Genomic DNA, 27,324 nt, shown 5'->3' on the forward strand with positions numbered 1-27,324 from the left:
TTATCCACAATCCCAGCAACCAGTTCAAGAAGCCAACCCATTATTTACAGTAACCAGCCCAAGAAGCCAGCCAGTAGGTACATCTATAAGTAGAATTTGTAGGAATTCAGATCACTATCTCTTGCAACCAGCCCACGAAGCCACACAATAACCCCTATAGCAACTGAATCCAGGTGATCAGGACTTAATTAATAATTGACAGCTTCTCTTATTTTTGTCGCTGCTTTCAACTTAGGACCACATGGAGAAAGCCAAATATATATCATCTATTGTAAATCCCATAGGCAATCCCATAGGATGCTCCACTTCTAGTTTGCCAGCCTCCAAGTTCCCATGCCAACAGCCTGCAATCAGGGCACACCTGAAGCCTTCCCTTGTTTCCACTGATGCTTTCCCACTCCTCTGCCCACCTTTGAGTCTGGGCCAAAAGGCAGGTGATGGTGGCTGATTCCCTTGTTACAGCAAGATCTGAACAAAGAAGATCAACAGCAAGTCAGATATAACCTCTTTTTTTTTTTTTTTTTTTTGAGACAGAGTCTCGCTTAGTCGCCCAGGCTGCAGTGCAATGGCGCGATCTCGGCTCACTGCAAGCTCCGCCTCCCGGGTTCATGCCATTCTCCTGCCTCAGCCTCCCGAGTAGCTGGGACTACAGGCGCCCGCCGCCTCGCCCGGCTAATTTTTTGCATTTTTAGTAGAGACGGGGTTTCACCATGTTAGCCAGGATGGTCTCGATCTCCTGACCTCGTGATCCGCCCGCCTCGGCCTCCCAAAGTGCTGGGATTACAGGCGTGAGCCACCGCGCCCGGCAGATATAACCTCTTAAGGTTCATGACGAACTTGAGCAACATATCAGCATCACCTGAAGACTCGTCAGAGATGCAAATCTCAGGCCCTACCCCAGACTTACTGAATCAGAAACTCTGAAGGTGGGTCCCAGGACTCTGTTTCAACAAGCCCTCCTCCCTATGATGCTGAAGTTTGGGAACCACAGCAATATAATCAGATGTGAATTACCTTATGTTCCAAAGGCATTATCCTTTGGGGCATCAGAAGATTCCTTCCGCTTGAGAACATCCTACCAATCTGTTATTCCCCTGGTTACTGCTACCTAGCGCCAGACAAACCCCATCTGAACAGTAGGGAAGGCACATGGCTTCCTCTGGGATCCATGCCTTTTGCATAACACAACAACCCCCTTTGAAACATACTGCATGCATTTCCTTTCCGTCTTTTTCTTTGCCACCTGGTATTATGATCTGTTAGAAGACAAACACACTGATTTTGGCTGTGCCTAGTTACTAACTGTTCCTAAGAACCAGCCAAATTATTCTTATGACATGGCTTCCTCCCTACTGAACGTTGCTTTATATTTTTAGAGATTTTTGAGTGTTGTTCTAGCATGTGGGAATGGATGTCCTCTAAGCTGAAATCTTATTTTATAGAAACTAGAAAAAGCTGAGTGCAGATTCATAATAGCAGTTTCCAATATTTATGGACTTTTTTCCAGCCTCAAATATATCAGTTACCAGTATCTGGATTGAGAATTATTGTATAAAAGTCTTTGCCCTGTAACATGGTAGCCTAAAAAGATTAAGAGGAGGATTTCACCTTCAAGTTTCATTTTGTAGAAAAGAATGCAAAATTGGTTAACGATGTGAGGGAAATCAGAAATCACAACGAAATACAAATTTTTAAACACTGGCAAAAAAATCATGAGCATCATAAAATACAAAGGAATAGCATGTAAAAATAAATAAAAATTAAACTCCTGACACATCTTAATAAGATTTACCTTCCTGCATTGTTGGCTGCATACTTTTTGACCATCTCTTCATATGATAAAGATCTCATGGCCGGGCACGGTGGCTCACGCCTGTAATCCCAGCACTTTGGAAGGCCGAGGTGGGTAGATCATGAGGTCAGGAGTTCAAGACCAGCCTGGCCAACTTGGTGAAACCCCATCTCTACTAAAAATACAAAAAAATTAGACGGGCATCGCGGCAGATGCCTGTGGTCCCAGCTACTCAGAAGGATGAGGCAGAGAATTGCTTGAACCGGGAGGCGGAGGCTGCAGTGAGCCAAGATTGCACCACTGTACTCTGGCTTGGGTGAAAGAGCGAGACAGCGCCTCAAAAAAAAAAAAAGATTTCATAATATACAATATAAGAGTAAATATCTTTAATCTAGCCTGGTTGATTAAATTTTTAAGTCAGGCTGGGAGCAGTGGCTCATGCCTGTAATCCCAACACTTTGGGAGGCTGAGGCAGGTGGATCACCTGAGACAGAAGTTGGAGACCAGCCTGGTCAACATGGTGAAACCCTGTCTCTAGTAAAAATACAAAAATTAGCTGGGCGTGATGGCATGCCTGTAATCCCAACTACTCGGGAGGCTGAGGCAGGAGAATCGCTTGAGCCTGGGAGACGGAGGTTGCAGTGAGCGGAGATCGTGCCATTGCACTCCAGCCTGGGCAACAGAGCAAGACTCCATACCAATAATAATAATAATAATAAAATAAAGTCAGTAGTGTAGCAGATTCCTTCAGTATCACAATCTCTTTTGATGATGTCATGTAAGTTTCTTGGGATTGTGGTCAGATTTGGCAAGACTTCTATCAAGTTTCCCTCACATGTAAGTTTTACCATTTGGAGGAGTGTTCCAGAGACCGGCTTCAGGCTCCATAGCTTTCAGGCGATGCCTCTCCCCTGCCTCTCACATAGTTAGGGTACCAGCTATCACGTGCATGTTCGTCCCACAGTGAGACTGTTGGGTCTGCCCTCTCATGTCTCTTAAGTCTCTAGTTCAGGGGAGTGGCAGAGTGGGCGGGGGAAGTGTTCCTAGGAGCCATTTCTCCAAGAAGTCAGCCAGCCATAACTGAACAGTAGCCAGGCACGAACAGAGTGCAAACCAAGTAAGCATATTCCACTAAATCCAAATTAGATGTGTCCCCAACTCAACTTTCCTTTAGATCGTTCCCCACAATGCCCACAGCCTCTTGAAGTCCAGCCATATTAGGGGAGATGTTGAGACAGCTGAGTATAAAGGGGTCACCGGAGAACATCCAACCAGCCTGCGCACTGGGAGGAGTGTGCACTGGGGCGGAACCTCGGGAAGTTGGTGCCATTTGCAGGAGAGAGGAACTCGGCCTCTCCACGCAGTACCTGGGAGTCGGTCTGTGAGGCAGGAAGTCTACTAGCAGGACTCTCGCTTTGCTGAAAGTCACTGTTTCCCTTTTTTTCCTCTTCACCCAATAAACCCTGCTCTTCTCACCCTTTAAAGGGTCTGTGAGCCTAATCTTTCATGGTTGTGTGACAGGGACCCTGTTTTTGGCTGAACTAAGGAGAAAGTTCTACAACAATGTAACAGAGAATAATTATGTGTAGAGAGAGGCTAAGATATCTGGCATTTGTACATTTTACAGTGAATGACCATGTGAACACGCTGCTACAACCCCATGCAAGCAAGGGGCCCTGAAGCTAAGCTTCCTCAGAAAATCCACCTCTGGTCAAGCATGAGAACCGTGTTTGAGTCCTGATGTGCCCTGGCAGGTGAAGGCAGGTTCTGTGTCTTTAACTGACAAGGGAGGAAAGGGGGTAACCAGAGGCGACAGAAGGGGATGATGTAGAGAAGGTGATGAGAAAAGCTAGTGGCCTGAAGCTAGTGTATGACATAGGAGAAAAAGTACATTGAAGAATGTGAGCATTTTTACAAAGGCAAATTGCGCTCTCCCGTGCTAGTCTGCGACAAAGAGTGCATGTGTTAGCCAAGCAAATTTGTCATAAATGATTAACTTCTGGAAGAACAAATCATTTGACCTCTCCAGCTGAACAAACACAGAACTGCAGTGACTAAAACAGCCAAAGGCAATGCTTCAGCAAAACGCAACACATTTTCATAAAAGTCCTGCCATTTTATGTCACAAGAGCCTTAGGGAAGCTGAGGTAATGGTGCCTCTTTAGCTAAAGAAAGAGATTTCCCTGGGCCTGGGTTGTGGCAGCAGTAAATGAATGATGCAGAGAATGGCTTTAGATCTCGAGGTTGATTTGATTCTGCGGCGGCTTTGAAAATGCCTAGGGCTTCTGAAAAGGAGAGTTTGATTTATGAAAAATATATTTCTGGGATATTAACAAAGAAAATGAAGGTAGTAAAATGGTGCAAGGAGCCAGTGACATGCAAGTCAGTCATGGGCAAGTTTCAAGTGACTCTGTGCTTCTGGTCCTCGGCCACCAAAAAACTACTCAAAATAGCTTTTCATTTCTTTTTTTTTTTTTTTTTGAGACGGAGTCTCGCTCTGTCACCCAGACTGGAGTGCAGTGGCCAGATCTCGGCTCACTGCAAGCTCCGCCTCCCGGGTTTACGCCATTCTCCTGCCTCAGCCTCCCGAGTAGCTGGGACTACAGGCGCCGCCACCTCGCCCGGCTAGTTTTTTGTATTTTTTAGTAGAGACGGGGTTTCACCGGGTTAGCCAGGATGGTCTCGATCTCCTGACCTCGTGATCCACCCGTCTCGGCCTCCCAAAGTGCTGGGATTACAGGCTTGAGCCACCACGCCCGGCCAGCTTTTCATTTCTTTCCTTTTTCATTTTTGAGACAGAGTCTTGCTTTATTGCCCAGGCTGCAGTGCACTGCCACAATCTCCGCTCACTGCAATCTCTGCCTCCTGGGTTCAAGCGATTCTCCTGCCTCAGCCTCCTGAGTAGCTGGGATTACAGGCGTGTGCCACCACACCCAGCTAATTTTTGTACTTTTAGTAGAGACAGGGTTTCACCATGTTGGCCAGGATGGTCTTGAACTCCTAACCTCAAGTGATCCACCCGCGTCGGCCACCCAAAGTGCTGCAATTACAGGCGTGAGCCACCGCACCAGGCCTCAAAATAGCTTTTTTTTTTTTTTTTTTTTTGAGACAGAGTCTTGCTCTGTTGCCCAGGCTGGAGCACAGTGGCACCATCTCGGCTCACTGCAAGCTCCACCTCTCAGGTTCATGCCATTCTCCTGCCTCAGCCTCCCGAGTAGCTGAGACTACAGGCGCTACCACGCCCAGCTAATTTTTTTGTGTTTTCGGTAGAGACAGGGTTTCACTGTGTTAGCCAGGATGGTCTCGATCTCCTGACCTCGTGATCTGCCCACCTCAGCCTCCCAAACTGCTGGGATTACAGGTGTGAGCCATGTCACCTGGCCTCAAAATAGCTTTCAGCTAGAAAAGTTTGAGATACAGAATGCAAATGTGCAACCGTATTAACTCTCAGTTTCCTCGTTCTGTGCAGCTTTCTATCACCAAGTAGATGGTAAATAAGGAGTAAATATCCCTATCCCCAGGGAATTCTTGTTTCATTCAGATGTGGCTTAGCAAGGACTTCAACAAATAAAATGCAAATGAGAATGGAGAAAATGAATTAGAAACAAAGATCAGAATTCCTTTTTCATTAACTCCTTAAAAACCATCATTCCCCAAAAGAAAACTTCAAGAAACGGTAATACACTAAAATTAAAATGGAATTCACTGCTTGTTTTCTCTGCCATGACCTTACTAAACTAAAGTTAATGATCTGGTCAGCCCAGAGGCTATGTCTTAAAGGGCATTTTCTCCTATAAAATAGGTGGTCAGAATTCTGTTCTGAAGCCTATACCCGAATTGTGGCTATTAAAAAACCAAAGTGTTCTCTCTTTAGGCCCTCAGAAGCAAGCACTTATTAAACAACATGACAACAGCCCTGACGGATTGTTTATCTCTTTAGAAGAGGTGTTGAATACGCTGGTTCTTGTAATTTGTAAAAGAATAGTTTTTAAAAAATTATATCCATATGCATACATGCTCAGGGTCACCTACATTAGCTTCATTTTATTTTCATGTGTTTATTATTTGGGTGACAGGGCCTTGCTCTGAAACTGGAGTACAGTTGTGAAATCATGTCTCGCTGCAGCCTCCACCTCCTGGGCTCCAGTGATCCTCCTGCCTTAGCCTCCCAAAGTGCTGGGACTACAGGCAGGAGCCACCATGACAGGCCACCATCTTTTAACAAAATATACTTTTAAAGTTTAAAAGAAAAGTATGCACATCACCGAATACTTGGAAAAGAAAGAAAAACAGAAGCAAAAGAAAATCACCAATATATCTATCATCCAGATACAACCACTGCCAACCTACAGGTTTATCTTCTTCCAGTATTTTTGCCGATCATGTTTTTTACATACAAATGGAAATACATGGAATATTCAAAATTTTATATGTTGAATCAGTCTTTTCCTGATTGAAAAAAATCATCCCAGTTTATTGTGGATTATTTGAATAATATAGAAAAGGATACATTTAAGATGCCACTATCCAGAGACAACGTTTTAAATATGTTAGTATAATTTTCACATTGTTTTTTATTTCTTTTTTTTTTTTTAACCTAAATAAGTAAACATGTTTGTGAAGCAGCTACATTGTCTGGGGTAAACACCCAGGGTTCATTTTCTTGAGCCAGGAAAATTTAGGACATGGACACACAGGAGGATTTTAGGAGAGGTTTGATAGGCAGAAGAAAGAGAAAGGAAAACAGCTCTCTCTGTGGTGAGAGAGAGTAGACTTCCAAGAGGAAAGGACCAGCTGATGTCAGATGCCCCGGATGTTATAGTCAGGTTTAAGGAAGCGGAGTCTGATTTACACAGGGCTCACAGATTGGTTCCATCAGGTATGATGTTTACCTAGCGCTGGGAAGGCTGGTTGCCCCACCCTAATCTTATGCAAATGAACTCTCCCCTTCACAGCACCATCTACTTACCTTCCATGTGGCTGACAAAGAGAAGAGAAGATGCAGCCGCCATCTTGAACGTGATTGGCACAACTGCCGGCATCTATCGCTGCAGCTCAATTTTACTGGCTTCTCTTAGTTAGAAAGGAAAATGGGGCCGGGCGCGGTGGCTCAAGCCTGTAATCCCAGCACTTTGGGAGGCCGAGGTGGGCGGATCACGAGGTCAGGAGATGGAGACCATCCTGGCTAACACGGTGAAACCCTGCCTCTACTAAAAAAAAAAAACACAAAAAACTAGCCGGGCGTGGTGGCGGGCGCCTGTAGTCCCAGCTACTCGGGAGGCTGAGGCAGGAGAATGACGTGAACGCGGGAGGCGGAGCTTGCAGTGAGCCAAGATCCGGCCACTGCACTCCAGCCTGGGCGACAGAGCGAGACTCCCTCTCAAAAAAAAAAAAAAAAAAAAAAAAGAAAGGAAAATTATTTGGGGCTGCTTTTAATTAAAAGAAAAACCTTAGCAAGAATTTCGCTATCCTCACTGCCTGCCTAAGTAATTTCTTCTTAACTCCTGCATCATTTGTATTGCTGCTTAAAAGAATTTTTAGGCTAGGCATGAGGGCTCATGCCTGTAATCCCAATACTTTGGGAAGCCAAAGTGGGAGGACCATTTGGGGCCAGGAGTTCAAGGCCAACCTGGGCAACATAGAGAGACCCCATTGATTAAAAAATTAGCCGATCGTGGTGGCACATGCCTGTAATCCCAGCTATTCAGGAGGCTGAGGCAGGAGGATCACTTAAGCCCAGGAAGTCAAGGTTGCAGTGAGCTGTGGTCACAATCACATCATTGCACTCCAGCCTCAGCAACAGAGCAAGACCCCATCTCATTTTTTTTTTTAATTATTTTAACAAGGAAATATAAGGAATAATATGTGAAGTGGACACTTTCCTTCCCCATCAATGTCTGCTACTCCTGCCCCATCTTGGTGGACATTTATGGTGGTTCTAATTTTTTTTTTTTTTTTACTTTAAACAATGCTACAGTGAACGTCTTTGTATATACACTCATGTACATATGCCAGTATTTCCTTATTTTTTCTTTTTTTTTTTTGAAACGGAGTCTCTCTCTGTCTCCCAGGCTGGAGTGCAGTGGCCCGATCTCGGCTCACTACAACCTCCGCCTCCCGGATTCAAGTGATTCTCCCGGATTCTCCCGGATTCAAGTGCTAATTTTTTTGTATTTTTAGTAGAGACAGGGTTTCACCATATTGGCCAAGCTAGTCTCGAACTCCTGACCTTGTGATCCACTCGCCTCAACCTCCCAAAGTGCTGGGATGCCAGTATTTCTTTAGAGAAACTGCTATATGTATAATTCCTATATCAGAGTAATTTAATTGTAATAACTTGCCCTTCAAAAACTTGCAATTTAAATTCTGATCAATAGTAGGAATACTTGCTCCTCTATATTCTTGCCCACAAATTATCACCTATGATTATAATTTGTACTCCTCTAATTACTAGCAAAGTTAAGCATTTTTGCATCTGTTTATTGGTCATTTTAAAAATTTATTTTATTTTATTTTATTTTTAGACGGAGTCTCACTCTGTCACCCCCGCTTCAGTTCAATGGCATGATCTCAGCTCAGGGCAACCTGGGCCTCCTGGGTTCAAACAATTCTCCTGCCTCAGCCTCCCAAGTAGCTGGGATTACAGGCACCTGCCACCACACCCAGCTAATTTTTTTGTATTTTTAGTAGAGGCGGGGTTTCACCATGTTGGCCAGGCGTGGTTTTTTTTTGTTTGTTTGTTTGTTTTTGAGACGGAGTCTCGCTCTGTCGCCCAGGCTGGAGTGCAGTGGCCGGATCTCAGCTCACTGCAAGCTCCGCCTCCCGGGTTCACGCCATTCTCCTGCCTCAGCCTCCCCAGTAGCTGGGACTACAGGCGCCCACCACCTCGCCCGGCTAGTTTTTTGTATTTTTTTAGTAGAGACGGGGTTTCACCGTGTTAGCCAGGATGGTCTCGATCTCCCGACCTCGTGATCCGCCCGTCTCGGCCTCCCAAAGTGCTGGGATTACAGGCTTGAGCCACCGCGCCCGGCCCCAGGCGTGGTTTTGAACTCCTGACCTCAAGTGATCCGCCTTCCCTGGCCTCCCAAAGTGCTGGGATTACAGGTGTGAGCCACCATGCCTGGCCAGCCATTTGTTTTAATTCTTTCATAAATTTCTTGCTCATATCTATTCTTTTGTATTTTCTAATTGTTTTTTAGGAACTTTTTATATTTCCTGTATACTAATAATTTTCTCTTCATCTGCCAATTTTCTTTTAACTTTTTACAATATCATTCGTCATCAAAACTTTTAAAATTCTATATGTAGTCAAATCTACATACTAATTCTGTGTGTAGTTCTCTAATTCTCTTTTCCCTTGAGACTTCTGGGTTTTGTATCTTTCTTCAGATGCCTTCCCATTCCCAAGATTATTTTAAAAATAAAAATATTTTCTTCTCATACTTTCATGGTTCTGCTCTTGAGGCCTGGCTCTTTATTTCTGTTTCTAGAATGAGGTAAGCACCTAATTTTATCTCTTTCCAAATAGCTTCGTGTCTCAACATTTTTTATCAACTTGTTCAAATTTGTATGTTGAGTCTAACACCATACTTTGAATTGCCCCAGCTATATTCCACTGGGGGGGCAGTGGGGGACCCCTTACTCCTCATTGTTTTCTTGTTGTTCCAGTATTCATAACTATTCTGTGCTATCTCTTTCAGAGGAAATGTATAATTATTTTGCCCATAAATTCTCTTGGTATTTGGTTGGGAATGTTCTGAATTTATAGATTAATTTTGCTGATAGTAAAATCCCTATAATACTTAGCCCATTAAGAGCACACCCTATTGCTCCAATATTTATTTACTATTTTGCGTATTTCAGGAAAAAACTACAAAATTTTTTCATATTGACCTTGCGCAGTTTGGGGAGTTGTTTCTGGATTTTTAACTGGGCATAGGTTTGGAATAAGACAATTTTCATTTTCCGAGAAAGTAATTTTCTCAAATATCTTGATTGTACAAACTATTCTCTTATAGTTTTTTGTTTGATAATTGGATTTGCTGTAACTTTCTCTCTTTTGTCTTTTTAAAATATCAAGTTTTTTTTGTTTACTATTCTGTTAATTCTACTTATCTTTTGTGTTTTCTTCCCTTTTTGGATTTGCTTTGTTGTTGTTTCCTTTTTGGCTTCTTTCTTATTTTATAATAGATACATTTTCCTTCAAGAACTCCTTTGGGCCAGGCGCGGTGGCTCACGCCTGTAATCCCAGCACTTTGGGAGGCCGAGGAAGAGGGGATCACCTGATTTCAGGAGTTCAAGACCAGCCTGACCAACATGGAGAAACCCCGTCTCTACAAAAAATACAAAATTAGCTGGGAGTGGTGGCGCATGCCTGTAATCCCAGCTACTCGGGAGGCTGAGGCAGGAGAATCGCTTGAACCCGGGAGGCGGAGGTTGTGGTGAGCCGAGATCATGTCATTGCACTCCAGCCCGGGCAACAGGAGTGAAACTCGGTCACCAAAAAAAAAAAAAAAAAAAGAACTTTGGCCACATCGCACGTCTTGTATCCTAGAGACCCCAATGCTTCATGCCTCCGTGCCTTTGCCTCTCCTTTCCCCACAAGGCGCTCCTTACCCCGACTCCTGTTCTTCAGCACCCAGACATCCTGCCCCACCTGAATTGTGCAGTTAGTTCACTACCAAGAAAACGCTCATATTCTGAAGACTGATCACATTGGGCTGTCCTGAGTACCCAGAAGTCATTTTCCTCAGGCCACAAGGAAGGACTTTGCAAATTTTCTGTGCTTCCTGCAGGATTGCCTCATGCTGTTAGTGTCCTGTGATAGGAATTATTGAGAACTGTTTTGACTCCATCCTGAGAAAAGCTGGATCATCGTATATTTTTTTAAATGGGTCATCCATAAGAAACAAGCCCTCCTCTCACTAATATTGACTGTCTCTTCTACGTATTGTTAGTGCATCATTATGTGTGAGGAGACACAGATCCGTGCTTTTAAGGCAATCAAAAATTAGATGAATTTCCTAATGTGCTTTAGAGAGAAGTTTCTGAATCCTGGCTGAGTTTCCCCTCTCCTTAACCGTATTATTTACCGAGCTAGGAGTGGCAATTCATGTCTGTAATTCCAGTACTGTAATCCTCAGGGTGGCCAAGGCAGGAGGATCACTGGAGCCCGGGAGTTCAAGACCAACCTCGGCAACACAGTCAGACCTCATTTCTATAAAAAAAATTTTTTAAATTAGCTGGGTGTGGTGGTACATACTTGTAGTCCCAGCTACATGGGAGGCTGAGGTGGGAGAATCTGGGGTCCTGGAAACGGAGGCTTCAGTGAACCATGATGTGCCAGTGCATTCCAGCCTGGGTGACAAAGCATGGCCTTGAAAGAAAAAACGAGAGAGAGAGAGAGAGAGAAAAAGAGGCCGGGCGCAGTGGCTCAAGTCTGTAATCTCAGCACTTTGGGAGGCCGAGATGGGCGGATCATGAGGTCAGAAGATCGAGACCATCTGGCTAACACGGTGAAACCCCGTCTCTACTAAAAAAATACAAAAAACTAGCCGGGCGAGGTGGCGGGCACCTGTAGTCCCAGCTACTTGGGAGGCTGAGGCAGGAGAATGGCGTGAACCCGGGAGGCGGAGCTTGCAGTGAGCTGAGATCCAGCCACTGCACTCCAGCCTAGGCGACAGAGTGAGACTCTGTCTCAAAAAACAAAAACAAAAACAAAAACAAAAAAAAAACAAAAAGAAAGGAGGGTGGAAGGAAGGAAGGAAGGAAGGAAGGATTAATTTACTTACCCCTTTCACCTCAATACAGTGAAACACAGTTCTATCCTGGACTAAAAATCTGATGACCCATGTTAAGGCCAAAAATCTGATGACATATATGTATTAAGGTCTACATGAGGAGGAATTTTCCCAGCCTTGGAGAAGTAGAAGCTGGCCCTACAATGCTCCCCAGATTGGAGTCTTACTAGCCTTCCTCTGCCCTGGATCACTATTTGTCCTCCACCAGCACCTTGAGGATACCATGGGGCTAGTATCCTGGTAACCTAGTTTTTCAATGTGTAAAATGTAACTGTGATGCTCATTAAATGATCATTCTTTTTTCTTTCTTTCTTTTTTTGAGATAGAGTCTCACTCTGTTGCCCAGGCTGAAGTACAGTGGCAGGATCTTGGCTCACTGCAACCTCTGCCTCCCAGGTTCAAGTGATCCTCCTGTCTCAGCCTCCCCAGTAGCTGGGACTACAGGCGTGCGCCACCACACCTGGCTAATTTTTGTATTTTCAGTAGAGACGGGGTTTCATCATGTTGGGCAGGCTGGTCTCAAATTCCTGACCTCAAGTGATTCACCCGCCTTGGCCTCCCAAAGTACTAGGATTACAGGCATGAGTCACCGCACCCAGCCAGATCATCCTTTTTAAAGAGTAAAAACATGATCCTCATATAAAATAAATTCACCGATTTTATTCCGCTCATTAACTATTGAGGAAACCAGTAAGATGTTGCAAGAAGTCCAAAGGAGAAACCAAAAAGCACACACAAATGTAAATCCCAAAAAACAGTCGAATGAAATTTATTAGATGCAAAATTTGCTTTTTCCACAAGGATGTGAGAGAATCAATTGCCTCTCCACAAGACAAAATGTATTTGCATGCCTGGACAAGAATCATTTGCATTGCTATCAGTTGTCTACAATTACAGAGTTGTAAAATAGCTCAAAAACAATGAAGCTGTAGAGATAATCTGGAAAAGTATGCTGGACAAGACATCCAGTAATCTGCTTTGCCTATTTCAAAAGTATTTTCAATTTTCCCGCATACGTATTTAACAGCTTCAGTTTGCGCTTTACTTTGAAACTGGCACCTGTCCCCTTCCCATGTATCTGATAGTTTGTAACTACTCAGAATTCTCAAAAAAGACATATTCTGGACTCCTGACAGCCCAGGTATCAAGGGCCTTCTGCTGTATCAAGCTTCCATGGACCCCAACTGAGGGGCCACCAGAGTTTTCCCTCTAATTAGATTTGAACTGCATCAGTCTTTCTTCTTCTGCCTTTTAACCACAAACAAAAGTCACTTGGTATCCAGAAATCCTCCAAATATGAAGAAATAAGACTGACTCACTGTTTGTAATGGCTGTATGTAGATCAGGGAACACATTTCTGCCTCCACTACCTTTTTGATTCCACTTCATCTTAGGAATAACTGTGGGCTTTTTAAATCCCTCCAACTAAAATAATTCCAGTACTAACTAACAAAATCTCTTCTCACCCACACATGGATTCAAGCTGAATTCAGAGAGATTAAGAAATTTGGCCAGTTGCAGTGGCTCATGCCTGTAATCCCAGTACTTTGGGAGGCCGAAGCAGGTGGATCACTTGTGGTCAGGAGTTCAAGACCAACCTGGCCAACATGGCAAAACTCTGTCTTTATTGAAAAAAAAAAAAAAAAGTACAAAAATTAGGGTGTGATGGCACATGCTACTAGGGAGACTGAGGCAGGAGAATCGCCTGAACCCAGGAGACGGGGGTTGCAGTGAGCCAGGATGGTGCTACTGCACTCCAGCCTGGGTGACAGAGCGAGATTCCATCTCAAAAACAAAAGAAAAAAAAAGAAAAGAAACTTGCTCAAAGTCCCACAACGATTATAATAAGTAACCAAACCATGCTATGATGCAAGCAAAGTTAATCTGACTCCTCACTCTGACTGCCTTCCATCATACCATGCTGCTCCTCTATGATCCAGATATTTGTGCCACCTTCTGCAAATATTCACTCAGTGCCTACCATCCATAGGCATTTTGTGGGCATCACCATTCATCTGGTCACCCAAGACAGAAACTTTTGTATTAGCCTGACTCCACCATCTGCTCCGTCTTGCACATTCAGTTGAATGTTCAGTTCTATACATTTTACCTTGACGTGTTTCTCCACTTCATCCCCTCCACTTTGTACCCTACACTGTTGGCTTATTCATCTCTCAGCTGGAATAACACAGTCTTGTTCTCTGGCCTACTCAATTCCAGCTTATTCCCACTTCTCTTTCCTACCCATGTATCCTTCTTACCATTAAAAAGTAATATACTGCTGATCTGAGCTTGTCTCTCCCTTGCTTAACAAAACTCAGTGGCTCCCCATTTCCTGCACCATAATGTACTGTCTCCTTAGCATGGCCCATAGAGACTTGGAAAGCATACAAGCCCATCTTTCAGGTCACTTTACATCTTACATCCTGGCCACTGATGAACCTGTGAGCTACCCACAACTTATTAGTGCCTGTGTCCTCAGCACCCCATCACTCTTGTGCCTCTATGCCTTGGTTCATGCTGTTCTTTTTCAACTGTGGTGCTCTTCCCCAGCTCCCAGGTCAGATATCTCTTATCTGACACACTCATTGATGTCACCACCACTATTCCTCCTCCATCGGGGAAAGTAACTCTCTCAATCAGAGTGCGTATACCTCTATTCTAGCATACGCATACTCACATTCGGCAATAGTGTTTTTATATTTCTATCCCTCACTAGACTGTGGTCTCTTCAGTGGCAGGGGTTACTCTTGGCACCTTAGAATTTGCGTCACATACGCAGCACAGAGCCCAGCATGAGGAGGTGCTAAATGTGTGGCTGAATATTTGAATTAGTAAAGGAACGAATATCAGACTCATATCCCACTCAGGGTGCTTTCACTACATCTTGATCTACTTCGAGACAGAAAAAACAACGAAAGCAAACAAGCAAAAAAAAAAAAAAAAAAAAAAAAAAAAAAAAAACAAGAAAAAAGCTAGCAAAAGCAATCAGAGAAGGAATCCTGTATACCCCGCACCTTCTTCCTAAACCCCTGTGGCTAGGAAACAGTTGCCACACTGGGAACCAGTGGTGTTGAAATCAGCAATAGTGGGAGAATTAACATTATGGAAATTAGCAGATAATGCAAATAATATTTGGGGGAAGGGAGAATTGTTGTTTCCTTTTAAAATTGTACAATTCAGTGGTTTCCTAATGTATTCATTAGGTTATGCAACTACCACCATCAAATTTCAGAACATTTTCATCACACCAAAAAAGGAACACAGTCATTAGCAGTCACTCCCCATAATTCCCCACCCCAGCCCCTGGCAGTGTTTCTTGTTTATTGAGAGCTGGTTGTTAAACATTTACAGCACACCACTGCTGGGAATGCAGCTATTTCTGTAACAGTTACTTTTCTCTTCCTCACTTACTGTTTTGATTCTTCAAGAATCTTGAGGCCTGCTAAACCTCAAAGGTTTATAACACAAAGATGATTTTTCTTTAAAAGAAGTTATTTCAACTCTCACTTAATTCAACTTATCTGTCACAGAATGAGATGAAAAATAGTTATGCATAGAGAGGAAGATCAGAAACTAATAAATCTTTTAAAAGGCTAGATCACTTTCTGCTGGATTAGTATGTGAGATTTACTTTTGCATGAGACAATGGGCTCTTGTCTATTTTTAGAGTAGATAATGCATTTCCTAGGACCCACAGGAGGCCTTGGCTTCTCCTATTACTGAACACACATGCAGAGACCAGAGATTTTGTGAAAGGGAAAAAGAAGAAAGACAAGGGAAAAGGATTGGTGGTTTGTTCTTTTGATCACTAATGCCATCAGGAAAGATGAAATATAATGCCCAAGAATTTCCTAAAAGACATTCCCTAGAAATGCACAAAAATACGCTTATTTCAAAAGATGTATATACATCCCCATATTCATGTGAAAGCACTTGCGCCATGAAGTCATTTGTTAATCTGCTAATGACCCAATGACCCTAGAGCGGTTCCCTAGATGTGGGCTCCCAGACACCAGATGCACATTACTCCTCTAATTAATGCTTGCTGATGAACTTGTTTCAAAATCTTTTATACTTGTAAACAGGAAAGGTTGGACTGTCCTCTAAGATAGCATAAGCCAAAAATCAAATTCTAAGCCCTGTAACCATCCGAATGGACCCTTCCTTTCAGCCAAGAGCATTCCAAAGTCAACCTGAAAAACTAGTTCAGGCCATGATGGGAAGAGGGGGTGGGACAAGCCTTATTATCATTAACATCAACACAGACCTTGAGACTGCTAGAACAGACTCTTTAAGTCTGGTAAATATTTACAAGCTATCCTCTCTGAAGCCTGCTACCAGGAAGCTTCATCTACATGGTAAAACCTTGGTCTTCACAATCCCATACCTTAACCTAGACATTCTTTTCTATTGATTCCAGGTCTGTAGATAATAACCAATTGCCAATCAGAAAATCTTTGGGCAGATCTATGACCCCTGACTTCCAATTTCCCACCTTTCCTGACCAAGACAATGTACATCTTATATGTATTGATTGATGTCTTATGTCTCTCTAAAACGTACAAAAGCAAGAAGATGTTGCCTGACCACCTTGGGCACCTGTCATCAGGACCTCCTGAGGCTGTGTCATAGGCATGTCCTTAACCTTGGCAAAATAAACTTATAAATTGATTGAGACTTATCTCAGATACTTTTTGGTTTATGTGGGGACTCTATCTTGTTACTCAAATTGTAGTTTGCTGTCCAGCAGCATCAGCATTACCTGAGAGCTTGTCAGAAACAGAGCCTGAGGCCGGGTGCTGTGGTTCATGCCTGCAGTCCCAATGCTTTAAGAGGCTGAGGTGGGAGGACTGCTTGGGGACAGAAGTTCAAGACCAGCCTGGGCAACATAGTGGCATCCGTATCTACAAAAAATAAAAATTAGGCTTGGCGCGGTGGCTCACGCTTGTAATCCCAGCACTCTGGGAGACTGAGGCGGGAGGATCACCTGAAGTCAGTGTCACACGCATCTGTGTGAAGAGACCACCAAACAGGCTTTGTGTGAGCAATAAAGCTTTTTAATCACCTGGGTGCAGGTGAGCTGAGTCCGAAAAGAGAGTCAGCGAAGGCAGATAGGGGTGGGGCAGTTTTATAGGATTTGGGTGAGTAGTGGAAAATTACAGTCAAAGGGGGTTGTTCTCTTGCAGGCAGGGGCGGGGGTCACAAGGTGTTCAGTGGGGGAGCTTCTGAGCCCGGAGAAGGAATTTCACAAGGTTAATCGCTCAGTCAAGGTGGGGCAGGAACAAATCACAATGGTGGAATGTCATCAGTTAAGGCAGGAATGGCCATTTTCACTTCTTTTGTGATTCTTCACTTGCTTCAGGCCATCTGGATGTATACGTGCAGGCTTGGGCTCAGAGGCCTGACAGTCAGGAGTTCAAAACCAGCCTGGCCAACATGGAGAAACCCTATCTCTACTAAAAATACAAAAATTAGCCAGGTATGGTGGCGCATGCCTGTAATCCCAGCTATTCAGGAAGCTGAGGCAGGAGAATTGCTTGAACCCGGGAGGTGGAGCTCGCAGTGAGCCGAGATCGCACCATTGCACTTCAGCCTGGACAACAAGAGCAAGACTCCGTCTCAAAAAAATAAATAAATAAAATAAATGAAAATTAGCCAGGCGTGGGGGCACACACTTGGGGTCCTAGTTACTTGGGAGGCTGAGCCAGAAGCATGGTTCGACCCCAGGAGTTGGAGGTTACAGTGAGCTATGGTTGTGCCACCAGGGCCCTGTAATTGGCATCTGTTCTCACCTTATTTTCTTGAGTTTTTATGGAAAAAGAATTCACTGAGACTTACTTGAAACTCATTCAAATGATCCCCAAACAGTTGAGATGTGTTGGGAATTCTCACTTTATTTCAAGCAATTCTGATGCTAAATCAAGAGGCTAATTCTCTACCCAGGTTGGAATCCTACTGACTGCAGGAAAGCCAGGGGACCATCTTCAGAGATCATGAGAAGTTTTACTTCCAATAATGCTTTTCTTTTATAAAAGCGATTCATGGCGAGGCGTGGTGCTCATGCCTGTAATCCCAACATTTTGGGAGGCCAAGGCAGATGGATCGCTTGAAGTCAGGAGTTCAAGACCAGCCTAGGCAACATGGTGAAGCCCGTCTCTACCAAAAATACAAAAAAATAGCTGGGTGCAGTGGTACACACCTGTAGTCCCAGCTACTTGGGGGGCTAAGGTGGGAGGATCACTTGAGCCTGAGAGATGGAGATTCCAGTGAGCCAAGATCGTGTCACTGCACTCCAGGCTGGGTGACAGAGCCAGAACCTGTCTCAAAAAAAAAAAAAAAAAAATCATTCATGCTCATTACAGGAAATGTGAAGAACCTTGGAGAAGAAAGTTAAAATCACCTGAATGTCCACCCTATATGTTAAACACTTAATATTTTGGTAATTTTAAATATACGTATAATTGCAAGCATTACATGCCCTGTTTCCAATGGAATTCTTCATTTCACATAATTGGGAGCATAAAATAAATAGTTTGCATGATGTTTCATTTTGCATGTATTATGATTATTTTCATGCCCCTAAAAATTCTTCAGGAATATGATTTTAATCACCTTATATTCCTATATGAGTAAGTCACATTTCACTTAAATATTCTTATATTCTTGAATACGTAACCCTTATAGAAAACATTGTGATTAATATTCTTGCATATAAATCTTGTTCTGACTTTCTGATTATTTCTTCCATATAGATTTTCAGAAGTGCATCTGTGGTATGAACTTTACAGATTATTGATACATAACGCCAAATGGCTTGCCAGAGAATCTACAGTAAGTCACCCTCCCAGCAGGCACCATGCTCTCGCCAGCCTCTCTACCAACTGATTTCTTTTTTTTTTTTTTTTGAGATGGAGTTTTGCTCTCGTTGCCAGGCTGGAGTGCAATGACGTGATCTCAGCTCACTGCAACCTCTGCCTCCTGGGTTCAAGTGATTCTCCTGCCTCAGCCTCCCGAGTAGCTGGAATTACAGGCGGCTGCCACCATGCCTGGCTAATTTTTGTATTTTTAGTAGAGATGGGGTTTCACCATTTTGGCCAGGCTGGTTTTGAACTCCCGACCTCAGGTTATCCGCCTGCCTCGGGCCTCCCAAAGTGCTGTAATTCCAGGCGTGAGCCACCACGCCGGGCGCCTCGCTGGTTTTTTAGGTTATGATTACCACTTCATTGTTTTCATTTGCATTTCTTTGATAACAAGTGTGGTTGAAGACATTTCTATTGTTTGCTGACATTTTTATTTCTCCAGTGAATCCCCTATCCTATAGTCTGTTCTGTTATTGGAGTGCTACTGCTATCAGAGATGTTCATATATTCCCTTTGTTAACTCTCTGTCATTTGCTCTTTCTGCTTGATTGCCATTAGTCATTTAATGGTTTTTAAAGTCATGAGGTTTTATATGTTTGAATTGAATAGTCAAAATCATGACTCTTTCTTTGTGATTTCTTCTGTAGTGTTTATGATTAAGAGGATGCATTAAGGAAGGTATAATTAAACTATATATTTTTCCACGAGGCAGGATAACCATGCTGATAGCGAGCAGCCTTATCTCCTTCCTGACTGAGCATGCTGTTGGCCTTCACCTGTATCGATTTCAGAATAATTCATTTCTTTTTCATTTTTTATTTCTGTGATGCTTACCCCTTTTTATGCTTAAACTATTTTAATTAATTGATTAATCATTTTGATGTTTTCTTAATCACGTATTATTTCCTAAAACACACTAAGGAGTCTGTTTGACAGTTGACCTATCCCACCAAGCTGCCAATTCTTGCTGCAGTATCATCTGATTTTAATTACCATAGCCTTACACCTGGCTAACTCCATTTTTTAGAAATAACATGCCTTTTTATTATTTTGCTTTCTTACTCTTTGGCTCCTTATGGGGTAAATCAACTTTCTAACCCAAGAGCTGACATTTTCAGCAAAAAAGAAATCGTCTTTTGTTATGTTAACATAGAGCCTTAGATATTAGTAGGGGCAGCTTCCTCAAACCATTCCACAAAATGGCCTGATAGCTTTACCTTTCCAAAAACTAAACTAGGATGTGCATAACCTTTTGGTGTTCTGTCTAAAGTTTCATTAAAATTTACCATGCAAAACGATCTAAGTGTTTCTTTTTCTTTTTCTTTTTTTTTGAGTCTGAGTTTCGCTCTTGTTACTTTGCTGGAGTGCAGTGGTGCGACCTCAGCTCACCACAAACTCCACCTCCCGGGTTCAAGCAATTGTCCTGCCTCAGCCTCCAGGGTAGCTGGGATTACAGGCATGCGCCACCACGCCCAACTAATTTTGTATTTTTAGTGGAGACGGGGTTCTCCATGTTGAGCAGGCTGGTCTCCAATTCCCGACCTCAGGTGATCTGCCCGCCTCAGCCTTCCAAGGTGCTGGGATTACAGGTGTGAGCCACCGTACGCGGCCCAATCTAAGTGTTTCTTGACATATCTGGCTGTCTGAGGATAGGACAAAGCCAATTTAAACAGCTAAGAAAATGCCGGTTTGTCCTTGTGGCTATATTTACGGTTGAAATTGTGAGGCCGGGTGTGGTGGCTCAAGCCTGTAATCCCAGCACTTTGGGAGGCCGAGACGGGCGGATCACAAGGTCAGGAGATCAAGACCAGCCTGGCTAACACGGTGAAACCCCGTCTCTACCAAAAAAGACAAAAAACTAGCCGGGCAAGGTGGCGGGCGCCTGTAGTCCCAGCTACCCGGGAGGCTGAGGCAGGAGAATGGCATGAACCCGGGAGGCAGAGCTTGCAGTGAGCTGAGATCCGGCCATTGCACTCCAGCCTGGGCGACAGAGCGAGACTCCGTCTCAAAAAAAAAAAAAAAAAGAAATTGTGAAGACCAAATGTCCTATACTTTCTTGAAGGACATTTTTTTTCTTTTCCTTGGACTAACCTCTTGTTGATAACTTTTTAAATCTCTCACAATAGTCATTCTTAAGTAAACCACTGAAAGGGTGTAGGGAGTGAAAAGAGCTGCAGTCTGGTTTCTGACAGAACTAGCTTACCTCTTGCTTCCCTACTTCCCATTAGCATCAGCTTCTTCATCTATAAAGAATCATTTAACAAAATGACATTTGTCTCGTAGAGCTGGTAGAGTAGTTAAATGGAATTATGTATGGAAGGACCTTAGCACAATGCCTGCACAAAATAAAAACTAAATAAATGTAAGGTAGGTGTAGTGGTGCAGGCCTATCGTCCCATCTACTTATGAGGCTGAGACAGAAGGATTCCTTGAGCCCAGGAGTTCGAGACTGCAGTGCACACTGATGGCGCCTGTAAGTAGTCACTACACTCCAGCCTAAGCAATATAGCAAGAGCTTGTCTCTGAAAAAAAAAAAAAGTGCTTTTTTGAAACACAATCTCACTGTGTCGCCTGGGCAGGAGTGCAATGGTGCGATCTCGGCTCACTGCAACCTCTGCAAACCCAGCTCAAGACATCCTACCATGTCAGTCTCCCAAGCAGCTGGGACTACAGGCACTCACCACCACATGCAGCTAATTTTTTTGTATTTTTTGTACAGATGGGGTTTCTCCATGTTTCCCAGGCTGGTCTTGAACTCCTGGGCTCAAGCAATCCTCCTGCTTTGGCCCCCAGAAAAATTGTTAATGTTGAAAAAACACTAAATAAATGTAAGCTTACAAAATAGACCTCCTCACCCCAGGCTGCCTCAGTCCTTGCAAATGATCTTGCTTGACTTCTACTTTGCTGAGATGATGAAGCTCTCAATCTACCCTCTTCTTTATGCTCATCCTTAACCCTATCCATCTCATTCCCTCCTTATTCCTATCTCAAGAAAAAACAGGTCCTCTTGCCTGCCAAGGCTATCCCTACGTCTTTGATCTCCTTTCTTCCCTCCCTCCTTCCTTCCTTCCCTTCCTCCCTTCTTCCCTTTCTCCTTCCTTCCCTCCCTCCTTCATTGTCTTTTCTTTCTTCCTTCCTTCTTTCCTTTCTCCCTTCCTTCTTTTCCTTCCTCCTTCTCTCCCTCCCTCCTTCTCTCTCTGAACCTTGCTCAGTTCTCTTCGCCCTTAGATCAGCAGTTCTCTACATGTGCCCTGTCCCTTCTTTTTGTTATAAATAGACTCAGTTCTCTCCTGCCCTATAGAAACAAACCATCTTTAAGCATTATATTTTAGTTATCTATTGCTACATAATAAATTACGTCAAGACTTAGTGACTTGAAACAACCACAAGTATTTCTCCTCTCCCATTGTTTCTATGAGTCTGGCATTGAGTGGCAGCTTGGTTGGGCAGTTCTGGCTTGGGGTCTGTCAAAATGTTGCAGTCAGGTCAGCTGAGGCCGCAGTATCTGAAGGGTTAATGGAAATGGAGAATCCACTTCTGAGGTAGCTCCCTGCAAAAGCTGGCAAATTTGTGTTAACAAGTGGAGTCATCTCTGTGTAAGAATCTCCTCAGGGCTGCCTGAGTGTTCTCACAACATGGTGGCTAGCATTCTCCTAGGGTATATGATTCATGCAGCCAATGCAGAAGCTATAATTTCTTTACGAACTACCTTTGGAAGTCACACACTGTTATTTCCTCTGTATTCTGGTGGTCACACAGAGCAGACTTGGTACAACATGGCACAACAAAAGTACATGAACCCTAAAAGGCAATAATGATTGGGGGCCAACTCAGAGGCTGACTGCCCCACCTACTAGCACTCTCTTTGTTCTCCTGTGACTTTGAAAAGTTGCCCACCATGGCTCCAATTTCTCATCCTCTGCTCTCTCAGGCAGAGTTACTGTTTGCAAGCAATCAAAGTTGGCTCTAGGTATTCCAAAGAGAAGTTTATTAAAAAGATATTGTTGGAAGTGCTGGAGAACCAGAGTTGCTGAGGTTGAGTCTCCAAAAAGAATGCCCAAAACCAGGCCACAAGACTGGCAGAGGAACCAAAATTTCCCTTGCTGTGGCCACTTCTACTGCTGTTGCTCAAAAAGCCAAAGCTTCTGCTACCGCTTACCCAACAAAAATACAGCTGATCCTTGAACAACACAGGTTTGAACTGCACTTACACGTGGATTTTTTTCAACAAAAGTCACAGTGAGTATGCTTGCCTCTCCTGCCTCCTGTTCCACCTCTTCCGCTTCTGCCACCCCTGAGACAGCAAGACCAGCCCGTCTTCTTCCTCCTTCTCAATCTCTCAACATGAGGATGACAAGGATGAAAACCTTCATGATGATCCGCTTCCACTAAATGAATAGTATATTAGTTCGTTCTCACATTGCTATAAAGACATACCCGAGACTGATTAATTTATAAAGAAAAGAGGTTTAATTGACTTATAGCTATGCATGACTGGGGAGGCCTCAGGAAACTTACAATCATGGCGGAGGGGGAAGAGGCACATCTTACATGGTGGCAGGAGAGAGAGAGAAGAGTGAACAAAGGAGGAACTTCCAAACACTTATAAAACCATCAGGTCTCTTGAGAACTCACTCACTATCATGAGAACAGTATGGGGGAAACCACCCCCATGATCAAATCACCTCCCACCAGGTCCCTCCCTCAACAACTGGGGATTATAACTCAAGATGAGATTTGGGTGGGAATACAAAGCCTAGCCATTTCAAATGGTAAATATATATTTTTTCTTATTATTTTCTTCATAACATTTTCTTTAGCATATTTTATTGTAAAAATATGGTATATAATGCATATATAAAATATGTGTTAACTGTTTATATGGGCTTCCAGTCAATAGTAGGCTATTACTACTTAAGTTTTGGGGAATAAAAAGTAATACATGGATTTTTGACAGTACAGGGGTCATTGCCCCAGCCCCATGTTGTTCAAGGGTCAACTGTAGCAAAAGATCCCACAAGAAAGTCTCTTTCCCAAGCTGTTGGTTTCTGAACAGGTGGTTAATATGGGTGTATTTGATGAGAAGCTGCATACATCACATTCCTGCATTCCAGCTGCTAGAGAGGCTGAGAATCTCAATTTTCTGAGTTCTGTTTTGGTGAGGCAAGGTGCAAAAGGCTGGAAATATCCCAAACATAATAAGAGTTTTCAGAAAGTGTAGGCCACACAAAAAGAATTACAAACTATCTGCAATATCCTCTTCTTTCTTAATCCTTGCAATTTGGCTTCTGTCTAAATTCCACTAAAGCTGCTTCTCAGCAGTCCCCAGTGATGTTACATGGGCTTTCCCACCCTTGGATCATTCCCGCACCTAGTGGGGAAATGAACTCTTGGCCAGCATCTTAGGTCAAGTTCCCCAGAAGTGGACAATGAGTGCATTCATGCCTTTGATTTTTTTTTTTTTTTTTGAGGTGGAGTCTCACTCTGTTGCCCAGTTTGGAGTGCAGTGGTGTGAACTCAGCCCATTGCAACCTCTGCCTCCCTGGTTTAAGCGATTCTCCTGCCTCAGCCTCCCGAGTAATTGGGATTACAGGCATGCACCACCATAACCAGCTAATTCTTGTATTTTTAGTAGAGATGGGGTTTTGCCATGTTGGCCAGGCTGGTCTTGAACCCCTGGCCTCAGGTGATCCACCCGCCTCAGCCTCCAAAAGTCCTGAGATTACAGATATGAGTCACTACACCCACCAATGCCTTTGATTTATTAAGAAAGTTTCTCCAGAGGAGTCAGGTTAGGAGGTGGGGGACGTAGGACAGCAGGGTCTATACAAGGCCCTACATGATTGTGCCCTGTCTCCCCAACCTCATCTCACCACACATTCCCCGTGCTCACAAAGCTCCCTCCACAGCAATCTGCTCTCTGCTGCTGCTACACACCATGCCCTTTCTTGCTTGAGAGCTACTGTCCTTGCTCTTCCCTCCACCTGAAGACCTTTCCCCTGACGTGGGACATGGTCCTCATCATCCTTCAGGCCACAGCTCTCTTGGCATCCTATCTTAGTGGCCGTTTCACTCCTTCCCCAGGTGGTAGCAATCATATCAGTCTGTATATGTCCCTCAAAGCCTTTATGATAATCCAGAATTATTAATGGATTTGTTCAAATGTTATTGTGTCCCTTCCCCAAAGAAAACTGAAAGTTGCCTGAAGAGGATTGCCTAATAAATATGTTGGGAGCCACCAAAATTCTTAGATTTTGGTAGGCATTCCGAAAATAAGTGCTAAAGGAATGAATGGAAAAGTGTGCTTTGGAGAAGGAAGATGTTAAACAGGACAACAAAACACAACATTATAAATCAATAGATAATTTAACCTCATAAAAGTTTAAAACTTCTCTATTTTAAAAAATGAGTAAACCTATTGAAAAGTGAAAAAACGCCTGTAGTCCCAGCACTTTGGGAGGCCAAGGTGGGTGGATCACGAGATCAGGAGATCAAGACCATCCTGGCCAACATGGTGAAACCCCATCTTTACTAAAAATACAAAAAAATTACCCAGGTGTGGTGGCACACACCTGTAGTCCCAGCTACTCATGAGTTGGAGGCAGAAGAATCACTTGAACCTGGGAGGCAGAGGTTGCAGTGAGCTGAGATCATGCCATTGCACTCTAGCCTGGTGACAGAGCATGACTCTGTCTCAAAAAAAAAAAAACAAAAGTGAAAAAAAAAATTAGAACACATAAAACAGACCATAGGTTTGTTCCAGAACCCCTACCAAGTTAAGTGACTCATCTCACACAAATAAGAGCATTTTACTTTATTAAAAGTAAAAAGAGGCCCAGAATTACAATAAAAAGAGAGTAAGATTACTATTAATGATTATGGGAAACTTAATTAGCTCCAAATAAACAATGATGATTTTTAGTGTTCCTACTAAATCTCCGTCAAACACTGGAATTATATCCTTGCCTCTCCTCCCTACACCCACCCCAACTTTCCAACCCAATGTATCCCTTGTTAAATTAAGTTTAGCCTAAAGCTGTCTCCTTACCTCAAAAGGTTCCTCTGTACATAGTGAACTGTAACCTATCTGGATGTGTAAACAGACTGTAACCTACTCTTGTATTAATTGTGGAGTTTCAGCCAATCACAGGCAGCCAACTGTACAAACTGTATGTAAATAAGGCCAACCTGTAACCAGTCCTGCTGTTCCTGTGCCTCACTTCCTTTCTCTGTCCATAAATTCTCTGACCACTGGGCAGTGCCATAGTCTTTCTGAACCTATTCTGGCTCAGGAGGCTGCCCATCATTCTTTGCGCAGCTAAACTCTGCTCAAAATAATTTGTTTAAAGTTTTTATTTTAACACCCTAGGCTACCTCTGCTCATATAGGGGTTTGCATATTCCCCTAAGAGAATATGATCTTAACTGCTGGAAATTTAGGGCTTTGGGGAAGGAGTGTTGCCTTATTGGTCTTCATACCTCAGGGTCAGTGTGATGCTTGTCACAAAATAGGTCCTAGGGCTTAGGACATCCACACAGTCTCAGTGCAGATACTACTTAGCCCAGGGACCTGGTGGCTAGGCTGATTCTCTCCTTTCCAATAGGAGTCCTCTGCCACAAACACACTCCACCTGATCATCAGTCAGACCAAGAAGCATCCGAGCTTGATCCCCCTCTTTGTACTTATTGGAGTTTTGTATTTATTGGAGATACTGGAGCAGCACTGTATGTCGTGTGTCTGGCATTGTTCAATCCAGATGTTAGCTGAGACCGAAAGAATAACCCAGAGCCCTGGAACAAGCTAGGTCCCAATGATTAATACAAGTTCTACTCAGTGAATGTGGATTACAGCAAACTGAAGAAAGAAGGTCCATATTTCTAAATGAAATGTTTTGGGCCGGGCGCAGTGGCTCAAGCCTGTAATCCCAGCACTTTGGGAGGCCGAGACGGGCGGATCACGAGGTCAGGAGATCGAGACCATCCCGGCTAACACGGTGAAACCCCGTCTCTACTAAAAAATACAAAAAACTAGCCGGGCGCGGTGGCGGGCGCCTGTAGTCCCAGCTACTCAGGAGGCTGAGGCAGGAGAATGGCGTGAACCTGGGAGGCGGAGCTTGCAGTGAGCTGATATCCAGCCACTGCACTCCAGCCTGGGCAACAGAGCCAGACTCCGTCTCAAAAAAAAAAAAAAAAAAAAAAAAAAAGAAATGTTTTGTTATAAATCTGCTTTAGAATGAAGGTCTTCCAGAAGCCATCCTCACAATTTTCCACTTAACCAGGAAATATCCTCTAAATTCATGAAATCATGTTGATGTAATCTATTGGAGATTACACTGATTAATAAATAACTGAAACTTGGCAGAGTGTAGTGGCTCACGCCAATAATCCCAGCACTTCGGGAGGCCGAGGTGGGTGAATCACCTGAGGTCAGGAGTTCGAGACCAGCCTGACCCACATGGTGAAACCCTGTCTCTACTAAAAATACAAAAATTACCTGGGTGTGGTGGTATGCACCTGTAATCTCAGCTACTCAGGAGGCTGAGACAGGAGAATCACTTGAACCCAGGAGGCAGAGGTTGCAGTGAGCTGAGATCATATCACTACACTCCAGGCTGGGGGCACTACTGCACTCCAGGCTGGGCAACAGAGCAAGACTCCATCTCAAAATAAATAAATATATAAATGAATAACTGAAACTTGAAAAAAAATAGGTTTTAGGGGTGCAAGAGCAGTAACTGCAGGAGAAAAGTCCCCAAGCAGGTAAGAGGAAATGAAGCCCAAGGGCAAAGTGGACATGTTGGACTTCCTTCTTAATAATCAACAGGAGTGTGTGGAGGCAGAGGCAGTGGCAGACAAGGGAGTGTGTACAT

The 27,324-nt window shown here is 43.6% G+C and overlaps 1 pseudogene; it reads left to right on the plus strand.

The window, feature by feature from the left end:
• LOC144334789 (cytochrome c oxidase subunit NDUFA4 pseudogene) overlaps window positions 1-26,336 on the plus strand; it is a 105,326-nt pseudogene extending 78,990 nt beyond the window's left edge.
• The last annotated feature ends 988 nt before the right edge of the window (window positions 26,337-27,324 follow it).

The sequence above is a fragment of the Macaca mulatta genome, chromosome 15 (genome assembly GCF_049350105.2).
Source record: "Macaca mulatta isolate MMU2019108-1 chromosome 15, T2T-MMU8v2.0, whole genome shotgun sequence".
NCBI classification, from domain to species: Eukaryota; Metazoa; Chordata; class Mammalia; order Primates; family Cercopithecidae; genus Macaca; species Macaca mulatta.